The 18,823-nt window shown below is 45.0% G+C and overlaps 1 protein-coding gene across 9 annotated transcripts in view; it reads left to right on the top strand.

Annotated features, from left to right (window-relative positions):
* Positions 1-18,823, top strand: part of VPS13D (vacuolar protein sorting 13 homolog D) — a 253,463-nt gene that overhangs the window by 220,662 nt on the left and 13,978 nt on the right. The window lies entirely within an intron of this gene.

The raw sequence follows: 18,823 nt of genomic DNA, 5'->3' as shown, positions 1-18,823 counted from the left end.
CTAGTAACCATTCCAGACTTCCACAGTTCAACCCAGTAGCCTCATTTTATGGGTGGGCCCACTGAGGCACAGCAGATGTACACGATGAACCTTGTATTCACAGCTCATTCCTTGGAAAGCCTGGATTCAGCTCTGTGATGACTCACCTTTCCGGCCATCAGGCGGCGTCCTCTGGAGTGAGCTGCAATTGCACCCCTGAAGAGCCATGCCAGGAGTGCTCTCCTCTTTTTTTTTTGAGGAAGATTAGCCCTGAGCTAACATCTGCTGCTAATCCTCCTCTTTTTGCTGAGGAAGACTGGCCCTGAGCTAACATCTGTGCCCATCTTCCTCTACTTTATATGTGGGACACCTTCCACAGCGTGGCTTGACAAGCAGTGTGTAGGTCCACGCTCGGGATCCAAACCGGCAAACCCAGGGCCGCCAAAGCAGAACGTGCGAACTTAACTGCTCCACCACTGGGCCAGACCTGGAGTGCTCTCCTTTTAAGTGAAAGCCTAAAACCAAAGTGCAGTCCTGTCCATTGAGCTGATTGTCACAAATTGGAGATGTTGAAGACCAAGGCTAAGAGCACATGGGCAGGCTCAGCAGGTCTGATACATGGACCTTCTCCTGTTTGATTCCAGGGGGCTGAAATGTGGACACCTGTGGACACCCCCCTTCCGTGTGTACACTGTGTGCATTCACATACAGTGCTCACGTATCCCACCCATGCAGCCAAGGCCTGACAACTAAGTTTACTCTTTTCTGTATCAATATTAAAAATAAGACTACTAATCAGTGTTTCCATTCCCATCCCCCGTGGGGCCTGGGAAAACTGGAAGATGGCTGTAGAACTGTGGCTCCTTTTAATGTCTTGGCTATATTGAGGGCAAGCTTGCCTCCCGTGGTACCCCAGAATCCAGGGGTTCACCCAGAGGTGCAGTGCAGGAGGACTTGATTGCTGTTTCGTAGAAGGTTAATCAGAGATCAGAGAGAGGATTTTGCTGTTGTGAGAACAGAGTGCAATCGTACATTCAGGAGCAGCTCGGGGCCTATATGTAAGGGCCCAGGGCCTGCTGGGATGGGGTTTTACACTTGGGCTGTCCTTTTGCCCTTCCACTGAACTCTTTTCATTTCAGTCGTGAGCAAACAGTCAGTGCCTGAACTAACAACCCTGCAGCCCTCCGAAGCATAGCTCGCTTACAGGACCGAACAAAGGGAGGGGGCCGCGTGGGCCGGCCCAGGCCGAGGAATGCGGCTTCGGGGTTCTGCTCCATAAATTTAACCAGCACGACGAAAAGGAGATAATATGAGCCTTCGTGATGATCTGAAAGGGGGAGGTTCTGTGTCCCATTGATTGCGGTCTGGCCCAGTGCCAGGCCCAAGCCTGACCGACAGTTGAACCATATCGTTAAGGCGTGTAATACAGCTCGAGTCTTGTACTGCCGCCAATGAGTACATATCCACAGGGCAAAAGTTTATAAAGAGTTGAGGCTGTCCTGTTTAACCCTCTCACACTGCATGTAATAGACCCAGCTGCCATTCAGAACTTGCCCATCTGAGGTCATGAAGGAAAGCCTGCACATTTTTTTTCTTCAAACAGAACTTTTCAGGACTGGGGAGAGAGAGAAACACTGTCTAGTGAGGGTCAAGGCACGGTGATGTTTCCCTCTGGAGAAGCAGAGCAGTCTGCCTCCTTCCCCCGGCAAGAAACGGGACACCATCGTGCTTGCTTCAAAGTAGCTCTCTGTTTGCAGTATAATGTTGCTGAAGGAAATGGGGCTGACACAACAGGAAACCTACCCGTCTCCGAGGAGGCTGCACCGGTGGCAGAGGTGGTCGGATGCCGACCGAGGAGCGTTCTTGTCAAGCTGCCGAGACTCAGGATGACTCTGTTTTCCTTTGCTGCCGCCCAGCCTCCTCGAAGCCTATCGCTAGCCTCACTTTCTGGCTTTCCACAGCCTAGCCTAAATATTAAAACAGAACAGGTGGAAGGCTGTCCCACAGAATGGCCTGTTAGCCCAGTGTGCTGACTGTCAGAGGCAGGCCGCCCGGTAGAGGCTCGGCCCCTTCGCCAGGGAGGGCGTGGAGAAATGGGTGCATCATCACAGCAAGGCCTGGAGAAGCCTGGGCTCTGGAAGTCACGCTGCATTGAGTAAATGGACAGACAAACAAGGCTTTGGCATAAGTAGTGAGAAGGGAAGGGCTGTCTGTGTTCAGAGGACCCTAGGAGAAAGGTGAGTTAAGGGATAGTTTAATCCTATCCATCAGCTGCTCTCATCCTTTGGCCAAACTGGCAACCTCTCTGTCCTTTGTCCAAGCCATCCAGCAAGACATGTATTTCTGTCATTTCCAGAGAGCCTGTTCTCTGCAGCAGACAAGGCATCTTAGGTAGATACCCATGCTCCATATGACGATGCTCCAGATGCTGAATGCTCACACATACCGTGCTCTATTTTAAGCATCTTACATGTATTACTGTCATTACTATTTAATCCTCACAACGACCCAGTAAGATGAGGGTTGTATTTTCCCCATTTTACAGATGGGAAAGTTGAGGCACAGAGAACTTACATAACTTGTCTAAGATCTCAGAGATAGTGAGAGAGGGAACCAGAATTTGAACCCTGGCAGTCTGAATGCGGAGCATGCACTTCTAACTTCTATGCTACTTCTGGATTAACTCTTGGTCTGTCTTATGAAAAGACTCCATGATTTAAACCTGAAGCATCTTACCAAGTCTCAGATTCACTTCCTTTTGATTCTTGGATATGGAGAGTGGAAATGGGATATGTGCCTATGACCCAGAAGATTTGGGAACAGATGCCAATGCCATTGAGGGGGAAAGGTACTATAAACTTTGGACCTCATAGTGTCAGGAGTGCTTATCACATTCTCTCACCCCTACCAGCTTAACCCTGAGATAGCATGCAGGGAGCATGGGACACCCTAGCCTTTCTGTGCCAGTACCTAGAGGACCAGATTGCTGAGCTTTGTGTCCAGGAACTGTGCTCTTCCTGGTCCTCCCTTCTGCCCTGGCCCCCAAATGATGAACCACTGAGCCTTCCAACTTCAAAATTTGCCAGTTTCACAAAATGGCGGTGATACATCCTGGCTCCACCTTGTCTTTGCTCTGCCATCCAGCCAAGACCATCTTCACCAGCTGGTTACCTTGGAGCTCCGGCTGGTACACGGTACAGGAAGCTTTGGAAGGAGAATGTCCAGGTAGTATGTGCTCAGCATGCTTTAACCTACTTTTGGTGGCCAAGGATGACTTCTGTTTATTTCAGTTCTGTGGGGCCTGAGAAAAAGACTTCTAGAGGTAGGAGAAGAGACTAAATCACTGGCCAGCCCTGAGATTGTTGGATTCTATTTAGTTATGCTTCCATGGTCACAGGGCTTAAAAAGCCTAGAAATAACCGAAGAGCCACATGCCAAAGAATGAAAGTAGACCATTGTCTTACACCATACATAAAAGTTAACTCAAAATAGATTAAAGACTTGAATGTAAGATCTGAAATCATAAAAGTTCTAGAAGAAAACATAGGCGATACACTCTTCCACATCGGTCTTAGCAGGATCTTTTCAAATACGATGTCTCACCAGGCAAGGGAAACAAAAGAAAAAATAAACAAACGGTACTACGTCAAACTAAAAAGCTTCTGCACAGGAAGGAAACCATCAATAAAATGAAAAGACAACCTAACGATTGGGAGAAGATATTTGCAAACCATATATCTGATAAGGGGTTAATATCCAAAATATATTAAAAAACTCATATATCTCAACAACAAAGCAACAAACAACCCAGTTAAAAAATGAGCAAAAGATCTGAAGAATGGCTATAATTAATAAGAAAGAAATAACACATGTTGGAGGGGATGTGGAGAAAAGGACCTCATACACTGCTGGTAGGAATGTAAACTGGTTCAGCTACTATGGAAAATAGTATGGAGATTCCTCAAAAAATTAAGAATAGAACTCCCATATGATCCAGCTATTCCACTGCTGGCTATTTATCCAAAGAAGATGAAAACACGAATGCATAAAGGTCCGTGCACCCCTGGGTTCATTGCAGCATTGTTCACAATAGCCAAGACTTGGAAACAACCTAAGTGCCCATCAATGGATGAATGGATAAAGAAGATGTGGTATATGTACACAATGGAAAACTACTCAGCTATATAAAAAAGAAAAAAAAAAGATGAAATCTTGCCATTTGGGACAACATGGATGGACCTTGAGGATATTATGCTAAGTGAAATAAGTCAGGCAGAGATACCATATGATCTCACTCATAAGTAGAAGATAAAAACAACAACAGCAAACAAACATATAGGTACAGAGATTAGATTGGTGGTTACCAGAGGGGAAGCGGGGAGGGCAGAGGTGGTGATGGATGGTAATTAGTCTTTTAGGTGGTGAACATGATGTAATCTACATAGAAACCAAAATATGATGATCTACACCTGAAATTTATATAATGTTATAAACCAACGTTACGTTAGTTAAAAAAAAAAAAAAAAAAGACACCAGAAAACTGACAACTAGAAAAAACAATGCCTAGAAACAGGCTCTGGTAATGAGTCCCTGGATGGCGCTAATTTGTATTCTGGTCTCCGTGAAATGATTGCTAAACCCGAAGTTTAGCAGACCTTGGTACTAGGTGTCTTTTTCATGCATTTGAGCTCTTGGCAGCAAAGAGCTATGCTGTGCTTAGCGTTTGGGATATGAAGAGGGAAATGCTAAGGGAATGGTGAGTGGTTACATCGCAGGAAGAAATTCTGCTGCTCCTTTGGATTATTTTTGTTCAATTTACCAATGATTGAAGATGCCATGAGGTAGCCAGATGATCCACTAACTGGGATTTATAGACATTCTTATCTGCAAAACTCTTGAGAGAGAATACTAGAAAGTTCCAGTGCCTTATGTAACATGCAGAAGGAAACTGGCCCAAGCTTTTTGCATCTGAGTGATCTTTGGAAAGGGAGTGAAGAGCAGCAGCTGGAGAGTCACCTCTTGCCGTAGGTGTGATTCACCCTCCTTTGGCAGCATCAGGGTTGTCCCAGGCCTACTTGCTTCTCTCCACCCCAAGGAACTTGGTCTTTGGAAAGCCACATGCCTGCGCTCCCTATCTGCCTCTGCCCCCGTGTCCAGAGGGAGAAGCAAACCCTCAGCCGGCAGGAGAGGCTGGAATCGAGGTTCTGTGTTCAGCGTTGGCGTAGTAGGAGGAGGTGCCGTTGCCTCTGCACTGGGCGGACTCCCAGATGCGCTTGCTTTTCCCAGTGCAGTGAGGCCCAGGCAGAAGGGCTGACACTGACTGCTGTCCCAGTGCCCTGGGAGGCCAAGGGAAAAAGCACGTGGTAGGGTGCAAGCAGCGACTGGCACCAGGTCTAGAGGGGAGCTTTATTCTGCTGCCCCCTCTGTCTGAAAGGGTTTAGCGTCTTTCCCCACTGCCTCTCTGGCTCCCCACAAGTTCTAACACATTCTGAATCCACAGTTTTTTCTGGTCCTGTGGAGGCAAGCCCCAGTCCAGTGATTCAAATCGATTCAGTCTCCCTGGTTCTTTTTCCCCAGGAGGACAACTGCTCTGAAGCTTTGGTGTCAGTTCCACGCCAGGGGGTGCATCTGACTTTTATGAAGGCATAGCAATGCACCTGAGATGACCTCAGTCCTTTTCTTTCATTTTTTGATTTCTCACCACCTGGACCATTAATTCTGCTTTCAAAGGGAGATGGAGAAAAGAGAGCCATTTCAAAGCAAAGCTGATTTGGTCTCTGAACCAGCTTGTCTTCTAGGTTGTACTTCACCCTGATGAGAATCAGAAAGGACAGTCTGTAAGCCCCTGAAATGCAATTTCCACTGAAACACGAACTTCACTCTAGTGGCTCTGCAGCTGGAGAGCCTCAAAACCAGTTCCAGATGTTCTTTCTCTCTAGCTTAGCAGGCAGAGGAGTTCGGGCAAGCTGAGGGGTGGAGTGCTTATGCTTTTACCTGTTCTTAAAGTACTCCTTTTGCAGTTCTTGTCTTGCCTCATGGGGTCGTTCAGGGAGAGTGCTGTGAGCACCTGGATCCATTTCAGCCCTGCCTTGTACCTCCTGCGCTCGTCAGTCAGGGCATGTGGCTCTGAGCTGCTCATTCACTGCAAGCAAGAGAAGCCCTCTCTCCTTCTGTTCAGAGTTCACAAGCAAGCGAGTGCTGACAAAGTAAGTCAGATGGGCTGGGAAGGAGGCCTGCAGAGGACCCCCAGTACCAAAGCAGTATTCATGGCACTCACTCCCATCTAGTCTAGTGGAGGGCCGTGCCTCTGGTCTTGGGAGAAGTAGCGTGGATAGTGACAGTCAGTTTACAGCCCCTTCCTCTTGAGGAATCTCTCCGTGGACCATCCCTTCTCCAGAAGAAAGCCATTCCAGACAAAGCCTGGCTATTCTGACTCCTGCCTTCCTCCTCTGCACCCAGCCTCGCTTGTAATATAGGATGTGATGAAAGAAATTTGTTCTCGTCCATGCTTTGCTGCCTAAGTGTGTTTTAGACATTTTGGTGTTTGTGCCTGACTGCTCCCTGAATCATCTTTTTAAAAAATAGTTCTATTGAACTATTCTATTTGAATAGTTCTGAAACTCTATTTGAATTTTCAGAACGGTTCACATTTGAACCTACTTTTAAACTCAAACAGTATGCGAGCACTTATAGTGTATAGACACCGTTCTTAGGACCTTGCATGAACTACCTCTTTAATTCTTATAGCAAACCAATGAGATAAGTACGATTATTACACTTTTAAAGAAAAAATTGAAGAACTCAATCCCACTGGCCATTAATAATCACCAAAAGCCTAACAATGGTAACCCTGCCAGATATCTCTGTATGTATATGTGTACGTATACACACATGTACACACATACATATATATGATTTTTACATGATTAGGAGCACAAATGTTGATCTCTAACCTTTTTTTTGCTCAACAGTAACTCTAGAACATCTTTCCGCTCTGAAAGTAAATCATCATTTTTAACCTTTATATAATAAATGGCATATATACAATAGTATACTTAGTCCTTTATTGATAGATTTGCTATTTTAAGCATCTTTTACATATTATCTTTTCATATTGTCTACTTCTATCTTTAGGATTAATTTCTTAAAATGGAATTGCTGGGCTAAAGGGTATATGCTTTTTCTATTTTGAAATACATTACAAATTGCCTTCTAGAAAGTTAAAACAGTTTGTATTCCCACCCACAGTGGTAGAGAGAGTGCACTTCTCCAACCCTCTACCGGCTCCGGCTATTCATTCATCCAAAATTCAGTCAAGAATTGTATGGAGTAGAAACCATACTGAGAGCAGGGCGTTGTTAGTCTTTTCAGTCCCTGCTGATCTGAGAGTGGATGTTTCAGTGTTACTACTTGCATTTCTTTGATAATTAGGAGGGCTGCATCATTTTTTCATGTTTTAGTTGGCCATTTGGATTTCTTCTTCTGCGAATTATCTTTGCATATGCATCACGCAATCCCTTTTAAACCTCTTGAGGTCAGAGTTTGTCTCCCTTTTTAGTGTCTTTGTTTTTGTTTATTCTCATCCTATCTTGGTCCAACCCTGCTAATAGTTGTCATTTAATCACTTCCTCATCCATATTAGTACTTACCTTTCTTCCAAATATTAATAAATTTAGGTTAGTCACTGGGTGAATTCCATTTATGTAAGTTGAATTCTGCATCACGACCTTATAAAAGGAGAGCTCTCACTGCTTACAGTTCTTCTGTCAATTGCTTTAGCATCAAGAATGAGGCTTCAGAGGCCAGCCCAGTGGCATCGTGGTTGAGTTCAAGTGTTCTGCTTCAGTGGTCTGAGGTTTGTGGGTTTGAATCCTGGGTGCGGACCTACGCACTGCTCATCAAGTGATGCTGTGGCAGTGTCCCACATCCAAAATAGAGGAAGACTGGCACAGATGTTAGCTCAGGGACACTCTTCCTCACCAAAAACAAAAAGAATGAGGCTTCGATCGGATGTTTTCAATGTATGTGGTGTGGTCTGTTAACTGGCTTTTATCTTATTTGTTTTCTCCTGTTTCTTAGTATTTGTTTACCACTAGTTCCTACTGTAGAACTTGGTGGATTAGTACTGATGCTATACGTTGTCGTATTAATAAAAATCTTGCTCTGCCTTTAGGTGGGGTCTTGCTTGAAGCCAGGCCTTCCAAGGAAGCCCATCCTGCCCCTGTCGTGGGTGGTGCCAGACCTCCTTAGCTCTCTCTAGGTTCCTTCCACGGTCATTTCAAGGATGTCAGTCTCATCTTCCCAACTGGTTTGAAAGCTTCTTGAGGTCATCTTATTGCCTTCTTTGATATCCTTCCTGGATCTCCAGAATGCTTAACACAGTGGTGGACTCAGAATATATATTTGAGAGATTGTCATCAACTGTCATGCTGATTAATAAGTTTACTGAGTCCAAGAGAATCAGAAAGACCCAAGGTCAAGTAGGCTTTGCCACTTACCAGCTGAACAGCCTTGGACAAACTTCGTAATCTCTCTAAGGCACAGTTTCCTCCTCCATGAAATGAAATATTAATAAAACACTTCCTTCTAGGAAGGTAGTGAAGATTTGAGTGCCCAGCATATAGACAGCACTCAATAAATGCAGCTTTAGAGAGGTGCTGTGGGTGCTGGTGGCCTAGCAGTCTTAGTTCTGGGATCTTCTCACCTAAGGTTCTTAGGAACATACAGATGGAAGAGTGCTGGTTGAGGTGGCAATACACCAAGTTTTTCCCTGGAGTATCCTTAGAGGCTCATATGCTCCTCTGCTGAACGACTCTTTGTTGAGTCTGAAACTGGGTTTTTCCAAAACAGAGCCTTATAATCATTCAGAGACTCAGCACCATGCCACAAGTTTAAAACATGCCAATTTCTCTCTTATGCTCTGCCAGTTTCTCTTAAATGGGAGTATGAGTGCCTGCGTGTGTGTGCACACCCATGAATGTTTGCCCGTGTGTAAAATGCTTGAAAGAAATAAAGAGGGCATCAAATTTTGCCTGGCATAGCAACTGTCATCTCTACTAGCCTCTAAGCATTTTACGAAATTTACATTAATTGATTTCCTTCTGTTCTATTTTTATTTTGTAGTCATTTTAAGGTATAGGAAGCCAACTTCTTCAAATGAGACATTTTGTCATTAAAACATGTTATTTAGTTTAACCGCCGTGGGCCCAGCTTCAGCATCATAGCATCATTGAGGATTGGGAAGGAGGGTTTCCCATGACCTAAGCACAGCAGCGAGCCAGCAGTCTGCGATGCGTTCATACCAAAACGGAGGCAGGCTGGCAGCTGAGTGTCATCTGCCTTGTGGGCTTGGCATCTCCACCTCATGGTGCCAGTTCCTGCCCCTCCTTGCCTATCTCTAGTGACCCTCAGCCCTGCCATGCATGTGGGACAAGAGCCCCCTGGCCATGTCACCCTTGTATGCTGATTAGACAGGAATCAACAAATCTGTTGAGTGCATGTTTAATGTGACACAGATGTGGAACATACTGCAGATCTTTCTGCTTTACAAATTTTTAGCTTTTTGCATTTCGTCAGTGTTGCTTATTATTTACAGAATGTAACTTGAGACAGCAGAACAGATTGTAATTTTTAAAAAAGGTTTGGGGGGTGATGGGGCCACAGGGGATCTGGGAGAAAAAAAATCCAGTAGTGTGGAATGTTGTTTGCTGTCCAGACCAAACAAACCAGTTTGCCAAGGGTTGATGGACTAGGGCAGTCAGTCCCCTTCATGTTCACACTGGCAGCGCTTAATTATAAGGCAGCTTGACCTTCTTATCACCAAATAAAGAATCATCTTTTGTCACCAGGCTGAACGTCATGGCACCGGGCAGAAACGCGCCCCTTGTAGAGGCACCGAAGGGTGTCACTGAGCTGCCAGCTTGTATTCTGCTTGCTTCCCGTCCAAAGAGAAAGGATACCATTGAACCCAATCCCACTCAGACACATGGATGTTCTCCTTGCCTTCTTCCTGCTCTGGCTTTATGCTCTGGCACTGCGGCAAGAACAAGAACAAAGAAAAGTTTCTTCTTTTGCCTAAAAAATCCAAGATGTTCGTGGGCCAGAGCCAGGTTGAAACAAGTTCAAAACGAAGGTGCCATCTCTTGTTTGTAGAGGGGCAGATTTGACCAGAGGTGGCAATGGCTTCTGAGGAAGCTCAGCCATAAGTTAAATTTAAGGACAAGAAATAAAAAGGTACCAGCTGCTCAAAAGGAAGATGAGGAGGAGTAGGTGATTGGTTGATTCCTTTATGTTTCTAGGTCAAAAGAACCTAAAACTTGGGACTGAATGAAAGCCATTCAGTAAAAATCCTTTGATGAGTTCTCCTTGGAATTTGAGCTAGTGCAGAGAATGATCACCTTGGTCAGTAGGTTCTGAGCTGTGTAAGTGCTGTGTCAAGACTGGATTGGACTATCCCTAGGGAGCTAGACCCCTGAGCAGTTTCCAGGGTTCCAGGCCCCACTGCTCTTTTCCTTCCTGGAAAAGTGCAGACAGTGCACATTCCCCCCGGGAGAGTATGACCTAGGTCAGTAACTTTCTAGTGTCCCTCCATGGTGGAATGATCAGCATTCCTATGCTCCAGGGGTTCCTGGGTTGTTACCAACTCTCAGCCTTTCTCGGGCTCCGTCTCGGAGGAGGAGTCCACGACACACCACCCCTTCTCTGCTCCCTGGGCTTCGGAAGCAGCAGCTTTGGCTCTACTGCCAGCAGTTCCAACCCAGGCTTGTGGCCGTTGGTCTGTTCATTTGTCATGTATGTATTGAGCACCCACTGTGTGCCAGGCACTGTTCCAGGTGCTGGGGAACAACAGTGCATAGAAGAGACAGAAAGCTCTGGCTCCACGTAGCTTCCATTTGGCGCTTCCCAGGCCATGGCTTTGTTCAGAGCACGAGCCCCCTCCCTGGAAGAGGGTGTCTCACTGACTGGCTCCGTGACTTTCCCAGGGTCTCAGTTTCTCCCTCTTCCACCTAATGTCTAACCTCAGGGCCTGAAATAGATCCTGTTTATCGCTGGGAGTGTGGCAGCTGTGCATAAACTTTCATTCTCGTGGCACTTGTTAATTTTCAGTGTCCTTGTCCGATTTTTAAGCATCTTCTTCTGTTCCATCTCACCCTCCTCCATTCTCTCTGTTTGATAGTAAAAAGATGTATAAAACTTCCCGCCTGAACGAACAAGTGGTCTTGAAAAACCAAACGAATCACAAAGTGGTCCCCCAGGTGGGCTGCAGCACCCCCGTACCTGCTCAGCTTTGCTCATGAGGGAGGCCCTTCACACAGCTGTGGAGGCCCTGGGATGAGCAGGGAGTGCCTACTGTGTGCCACATACTGTGCTGTTTACTTTTCATCTATTATCTCAACATTATCAGCCAAGTAGGTATTATAGTCCCATTTATTGAGAAGCAAACTGAGGCTGCAAGTTATCTAGTAACGTCTTCAAATCATTGAGCTGATAAGTGACTGGACTGGGACTTCTGTCTATGTTTGTCTTTTTCCCAAGCCTTATAGTCGTCTCTATACCACCATGTTCCTAAATTTCATCTCTCTCTTAAAAGAGATCAATTTTTGGGAGAAGGTAGATCATATAAAGATTAAAAGAAAGAAATTATGTAATCATTTTTCAGAAATCAACCTGAAAATAATTTGTTTTATTTAATCAGCTTGTTATCATTAGCATTTGTATTAATAGCCACAAAATCAAGCTTACCAGGAATTGTGTCTTTCAGCCCATGTGAAGTATCTTGGGATTGGCATTAGGTGAGGTAAGTTAGCAAGGAATCTGACCATGGCTTGAGAGATTCCTGTAAGCACCACACAGTCTGATTCAGATTGTTGTATTTAGAACACAGATGAAGCTTGCATTTGTAAAATGCCTCATTTTTGTAATGATGTTGAAAGTTGTAAACCACTTTATAAGTTGCCTACTATTTTTCAAAAAAAGCAAAACAACCCCAGAATGTATGCAGAAGTTAGGCATGTTGGGAAATCCAAGGCTATTCGGCGGTAATCTCACTTGACTGGAATTCTTCGTTGAAGCCCGTCTGCTTTGCCCTCCCCCAGCGTCGCAAACAGGTAGTCTCACCCTTGAGGCTGCGAGTCTAGTAGGGAAAAACCTCTAGAGTAGTTTTGTTCTTAGAGTTTAAATCCCAATAGGCATATCTGTTGGCATTAGTCCGACCAGCTGTCACAGTTGCAATGTCATGGGGTCCCCAAAACATGTGTTAGGTTGTAGGAAGCCTTGACCCCTATAAACAAGTCAGGTGTGAATCCCACTGATGGGAGGAAGCCCAGCCCAGGAAATGTCGTCCCCGCTGCAGGATGTCACATTACTAAAAACTTAACAGCGATAGTAATACAGTTTCTTAACGGTTTCTTGAATCAACATCTTTCCCACATTTTCAATTGCAACAATACAATGTGGGATTTTATGGGTTGTTACACATATGACTTCAGAACTCTAGGGAGAGGTGAGTAGAAAGCTAACAAGAAAGCAAAAGGGAAAGGGGTCTATTTCAGTTTGAAGCAATTTCCCCAACAAGAAAACTAAGTGAGAAATGTTGGACGTTGGACCCTAGCCCATCTTGGACTTCAGCCACTTGAGCTAGGTTAGGGCCCCTCTGTGCGCCCATGGCCCCCTCTACAGATGGCCCCCTCCTCCTCATCATCAGTAGCATTTTGCAGAGTGCCTGTTGTGTACCAGGCACTGTTATAAGCACTATACATGTATTGACTTATTTACTCCTCACAACAACCCCATTATTATCCCCGTTTTATAGATGAGGAAACCAAGGCTCCAAGAGGTTACACAACTTGCCATAGGTCACGGTTTGTACCTGGTGGAATTGGGATTCAAACCCAGGCAGCCTGTCTCCAGAGCTCCTCTCTGCCATTCTGTTACACCGCCTCTACCCTAGTGCTCCTCTGCTTTATAACCGCCTATTTCTGTTTATCTCCTCCATTAGACATCAGTGTGCTCCCTTGAAACTTGATTCATCCCTGTCTTCCTAAATCCTGGCGCTGGCCTATGCATATGGTAGCTCAGAAAAGTCGATTAAATGGGAGTAGGGAAGCAGAGGCAGGCCTAAGCCGTTCTCAAGGTGCTGGGCAGGCCCGTTTTTCTGGCTGCCTTAGTTTGGATCTGCAGTTAGTAATTTCTTTTAGGAACCAACCTCTACTGCCACCGGGTTTCTTTCTGCCCAGCCTGTTTTTTCATGTGTTCAAAATCCAAATTGTCACAGTGGGTATTTGGTACAATCTTCTTGGTTCAAGATCTAATGCAGCCAGAGCTCAGGAGTTATTATTAGACCTAAAGATTGAATACTATCTCTGAGTGGGTTCTAGAAAGTGGATTTCTGTTTGTCATGGAACTCTGGGGAAGAATTTCTCATGTAAACTGAGCCAAACTTTAGAGGTTTTCATCCTCTAGTAGAGTCTTCTCTGATTACAGTTGCACTGAAAGGAGTAAAATCTGTTTGTGGAGAAGAAATGCTTTTCCACTTAGTCTCTGGAAGTGGATGCAGTAGGAAGGGGAGGGCCGAAGGTCAGAGATCAGATGTAGCTCACGGCTTGTCAGGCTTCCCGACCCTCCAAAACCGCACTGCCGTGGCTCTCAGAGCTCGCTTGAGCTGATTCACACACTCCAGTGCAGAGAGCACTGTTTAGATACACTGTTGAGTTCCTGTAGAGGGCTAACAAATGTCTGATTGAACCATCCAGTCAAGAATCCTGGTATCTTGTAGCTGTTATCCATTAAAAGTATTTGAAGAGATAGTGTGGGTTGACCTTCTGTACTCAGCCTACTTGTTTGTGTTCAGTCGAGCACAGTATATATCAGTAAGATATTTAATTAAAACAAAAGTCTTGGACACACACATAAAGTAAATGCAAGCACAATCCATCACTTTGTTGGGGTCAGTACACACAGCCCCTAAGGAAGATGGCAGTCATCAATTGAGTAAACATTCTATTATGCTAGGAAGTCACATGTTTGACACACACACTTTCTCCTCATTTACTGAGTGTTTTTGAACTTCACTTGGTTGATAGACATTGGCCATGACAGATTTCTCAACCGACTAATAACTTAAACTGTACAGGAGTACGTGTATGTGTGTACAACATCTGTCTTCAACTAATAGAACTATGACATAGTTACTCATCATCTAAGCGGAGAACAAATAATGCCTGGCCAACTGTTGACCCTCAGGCTGAAAGGAAAGATCAACCAAGTGGAATTGGTTAGCTCTCCCTGTGTCACCTTGTTTAGATTTATTGTTGCTTAAAGAAAATGACATGGATTGTTTTCAATTCCTCTGCTCTTTGGTTTGGGGCCTCCAGTGTATGTCGGATAGCAATGGCCAGATGTAGACTTCCTCCGTATTGATCTCTCACTGGGTGGATATCTGCAGTGTGTCAGCCACTGTATCAGCAGCACCTTCCCGGGGCGGGGGGGTCGTCTGTGCTGTGCAGCCGACTCCCTGACGTTTCCATGAAGTTCAAAGCTCAAGTCCGTTTGGTGCTGACATTTTGGATTAGCTGGTTGACTGGAAGGCCTGCTTCTTTCTATACGCTGTGAAATTTATAAACCGCAGCAGCTGAGGGCTTAAAATGGCCGACACACCCCCAGCTGGCAGCAATTAAGTACACCACAGACCTTTGGCTAAACAAAGGTTTGTGGAGGCAGAGTTGCTGCATATGCACTAAACAGACTCATGTTGTAAACTACCTTTTATGTCGAGTGTTAGTACAAGATGCTGTCAACTAATGAGGGGTGAGTGGGTGGAGTTTTGCCACCTCTTGTTTAATGATCTATTATGCCCAGGATGTGGCACCAAGACCGTGCCCAGGAAGCAGCACGTGTTGACACTTAAGGCGATCGTGAGAAAGGGAACGGGGCAAACGGGGGTGGGAGGCAGGGAGGGTTGTCCGAGGATGGTCCATCAATGGTGGGCCCGAGTAGCTGGAAAGCTGATCTCTCTGCTTTGGTGGACAGGCTCCATAGCTACTCCACTTTTTTTATTGGACACCATTATTCCTTAGGTTGAAAAGAGAAGGTGGGAATGAGAAGACAGCAAGATGCCATTTTATACCCATCCAAGCAGCAAAAATTTTAAGAACCTAGACCAGGGATGTTAAATGTAAATGCTATTTACATTTAAACTAATTTAAATTAAATTCTAAATGTTCAGTTCCTTAGTCACACTGGCCACATTTCAAGGGCTCAGTAGCCGCATGTGGCCAGCGGCTATGGATTGGATAGTGCTGTCCTAGACAATACCAAGTGTTGGAAAGATATGGATTACGAGGCTTTCTTAAATGCATTGTTGGTGGGAGTGTAAATTGGTTCAGTGACTTTGAAAACAATCTGAATTATCTTGTTAGGTGAACATTCATGCCCTGTGATCCAGCAAATCCCTCCTAGATATGTACCCAGAGAAACTTGCCCGTGTTCACCGGGAGACTTGTACGAGAATGTTCATAGTAGCATTGCTCATAATAGCAAAACCTGGAAGTGACCTATGTGCCACCAACAGGAAGATGGATGGATGATGGTATATTCATACAGTGGAATAGTAATAAGCAGGTACAATGAATGAATTATAGCTGCACACGAAAGAATGGCTGAATCTTAGCAATTTGACTTTAAGGAGGAAGAAGTAAGTCCCTAAACATAAAAAAGCAGTGACATCCCTTTTCAAAAGCCCAAAACAACTAAAACCAAAGAGTGTAACAAGACTACCAGAGTGTACTTTTGAAATGTGATAAGACTATGTGAGGAAGATAAGCAAGGGAGTGATAAATTCAAGATTCAGAATAGCAGCCGTCCTAGGTGAAGGAGGAACAGGGGTAGGATGGCAGAGGACCACACAGATGGATTCAAGTTATGGTCAACGTTGGAGTTTCCGTGCTGGGGATGGTGGTTTCACAAATGTTTATTGTACCATTTAAAATAAATAAAGAAAAGGCCAATGATGATAATGGGCCTTCAACTGAGGATTATGAGTCCAGTCCTAACATCCAGTTAAAAAAAAAAAAAGAATAGAGTCCTTTCCTGCGAGGTGCTTGTAGGCTCACAGAAACATGCGTGAAAGTGAGCAAGGAGCAGTCACTTGACGATGGATACGCGGTATTACTGAATCGCGAAGTGCGAACAAATTTAGGATTGCTGTTACATACAGTCGTACTGTTTCCAAGGGGTTGTTTGAATTCATAGTGCCATCATCAATACGTGAAGAAAGCAGTTCCATCACACAGTGGCCTACACTGAAAAATATTACTTTAAACTTTTTGTTGGCTTACAAGGTTTGAAAATACTATCTTGTTGGTTTTGTTTAGAATTCTTTGATTATGTTTGGGACTAAGTTTGTTCACACAGTGACTTTAAGCACCGCCCCCTCCCCCCTAAGCCAACCTTCCAACTTGAACATCAGAAGTAAAATTCTAGTTGAATTTCAGAGAAGACAGTATAGTTTTTCAGGTACTGACAATAAGAAGGTAATAGGGGAATGTGGGAAGAATTCCTTTAACCCAACATTCTGCTTCTAATTAGAGTATCTCTGAATCACTCCTTCTGGAAGTGGTCCCTATATTTATAAGACTCTAAGAGAAGACTACATTTCCTTCTATGGTAAATTTGAACCTTCTCTCTTTTCTTCTATGTCCATGTGAGAAATAAGCCTTGAATGCCACCGTGAGCCCCTCCATCAGCATCTGAGCACTGTATCCAGCTTCTCTGACATTTGATTGATCACAAAGTGAGGACCTTGAAAATGGGAAGATAATTTGCAGCCTGTAGGGAAGACAGATAAGAAAAGAAACTTAGCAAATAGTGTATACCCACAAGGGAGCTACTCTGCTTTTGTGTTCTCTGGTGTTTGGGTGGGTTTGCAGTTTGCAAGTTCGCCTTCATTGTATTGGGAGCGGGGGTGAGGCTGGATCACTGAAATTTGGGGAAGGCCCTGCGGGAGCCCACTGAGTTAGAAATGGCTGTGCGCATCAGAAAGCTGTTTTATGCTGTGATAACATGGGCACATTTAACTTCCGTTCTCACCTCTTCCATAGTTGTTACAAGATGTGACTTCCACGGGCTCAGGTCAGAAACGAGTGCCTTTCCCTGGCTTCTTGGGCTTCCTCGGATCCCAGCAGAGGAGTTTGGGACTCTTAGTGAGTCTTCCCTCCTTGGCAGCATGTTTTTCCCACTTTGGGTACCAATGAAAAGATCGTTTCTTCTAAGGAAAGCGCAAGTGTCAACAGAGATGTTAGCTTCGTGACTTTGCCTTCATGCCCCTTCCTTTGCTTTGATCAGTGGACTGCACAGACATACCCTTGACCTTTCTGTCAGGAAGATGGGATTCAAGCTGTTCACATTTGCCTTAACTTTGTTGGCTTTCAAAGCTCAGAATCTCTAGTCTTCAAACTCCCCGCCAAAGTTTGCATATCACCTTCCTTTTTTAGCTTAATAGTCAGAGTGGCTCTTATAAAGGCCGCCCACCCACACATGCATCCATTCATTTACTCAGCTAATATTTATTGCTTCCCTACCATCAACCGGGAGCTGTGCTAGTTCCCAGCATAGTAGTGAATGAAACAAAATCCCTCTTCTCATGGAGCATGCATTCCAGATGGGGAGCCAAGCCAGACGCAAATATTTTATCACGGTGACTCTAAAGCAAACGTGTTCTGAGCACATGACTGACTTAATCTAACTTGCCTTTTGAAAGGGTCACTCTCATTGCTGTGAGGAGAATAGACAAGGCAGAAGTAGCATAAGTTACAAGGCTATTGTAATAATCCGTTACAAACCCAGAGATCGTTTGTTAGTTATGATAGAGATGGAGAAATAGTTGGATCAGAGATGTGTATGGAAATTGAGCCTGCAGACCTCCCCATGGATTGCAGAAGATGTGGTGAGAGGAGTCAGGATGAGACATATTGAAAGGCAGTGAGGAACAGGCCCCGTCACATCCCCCTTGCTAGGGTCTTTGGGCTTCTGCCACGATAGCCCGAATCTCTTCTTAAGGTTCATGGGTGACAGACTAGTGGGAGTGCCTTGGGGAGAAGACCCTCTTTTAGCCTGCCCTAGGTAGTGTTTGGAAGGACAGTAGATGTTTCACTAGGCAAGGAGATAAGAACAGGGCTCTGCTACCTGGAAAGCTACAACCTAGCTCCTTCCCCTTGGTTTCCCGTACTTGCAGTGGTCTGCTGGCACTTCTCCCCTGAGCTTCTCCACCGAGGGGTTAACAGGGCAACCTGTGCTGCCCTCCCTACTTCGGTCAGTAGTTCAGATCTAAATAGCCAACAGTAGGCCTACATCTTGAAGAAGGACTTGAGACTCTGCATAGTGGGAGTATGAGTATATGGTATAAAAAGGTTATTTTTTTTACCCATTCTCTTAGTGTAGATTGAACAAAACTTCTTTATAGTCTCTTTGCATCACCCTTGAAGGGCACAATTAGTAGTACTTAGGGCATCCTTGTTACTGAAGTTTTAAAAAATTATTCCTGGATTTCTGGCTTTCCGGCACATATCACGTGTCGCCATGTGTGGGACTTCGGACATGGTGGCCTGATGGGCAGAGTGTTGACCTGGGTCTGGGAGGGCTTGGCAGTTGTCCCAGGTTTGCAGCTAACCTGTTGCATGTCCTGTGGCAAGTTTTTGTCCATATTGCTACCCCAGCTTGCCCACCAGGGCACTTTCTGTCCTTGCAAGTCAGCCTCTACACTGCTGTCAGTGCGTGGTTCTGAAGCGCTGACTCGTGGTGAGCTAGCCCTCTCTTTTAGTGTGTCTAGAGAGAGATGTTTTGCTTCAGT

This window comes from Equus caballus, chromosome 2, assembly GCF_041296265.1.
Source record: "Equus caballus isolate H_3958 breed thoroughbred chromosome 2, TB-T2T, whole genome shotgun sequence".
In the NCBI taxonomy this organism is placed as follows: domain Eukaryota; kingdom Metazoa; phylum Chordata; class Mammalia; order Perissodactyla; family Equidae; genus Equus; species Equus caballus.
Note: the sequence above shows the minus strand (reverse complement) of the source record. Positions and strands in the feature narration are given on the sequence as shown.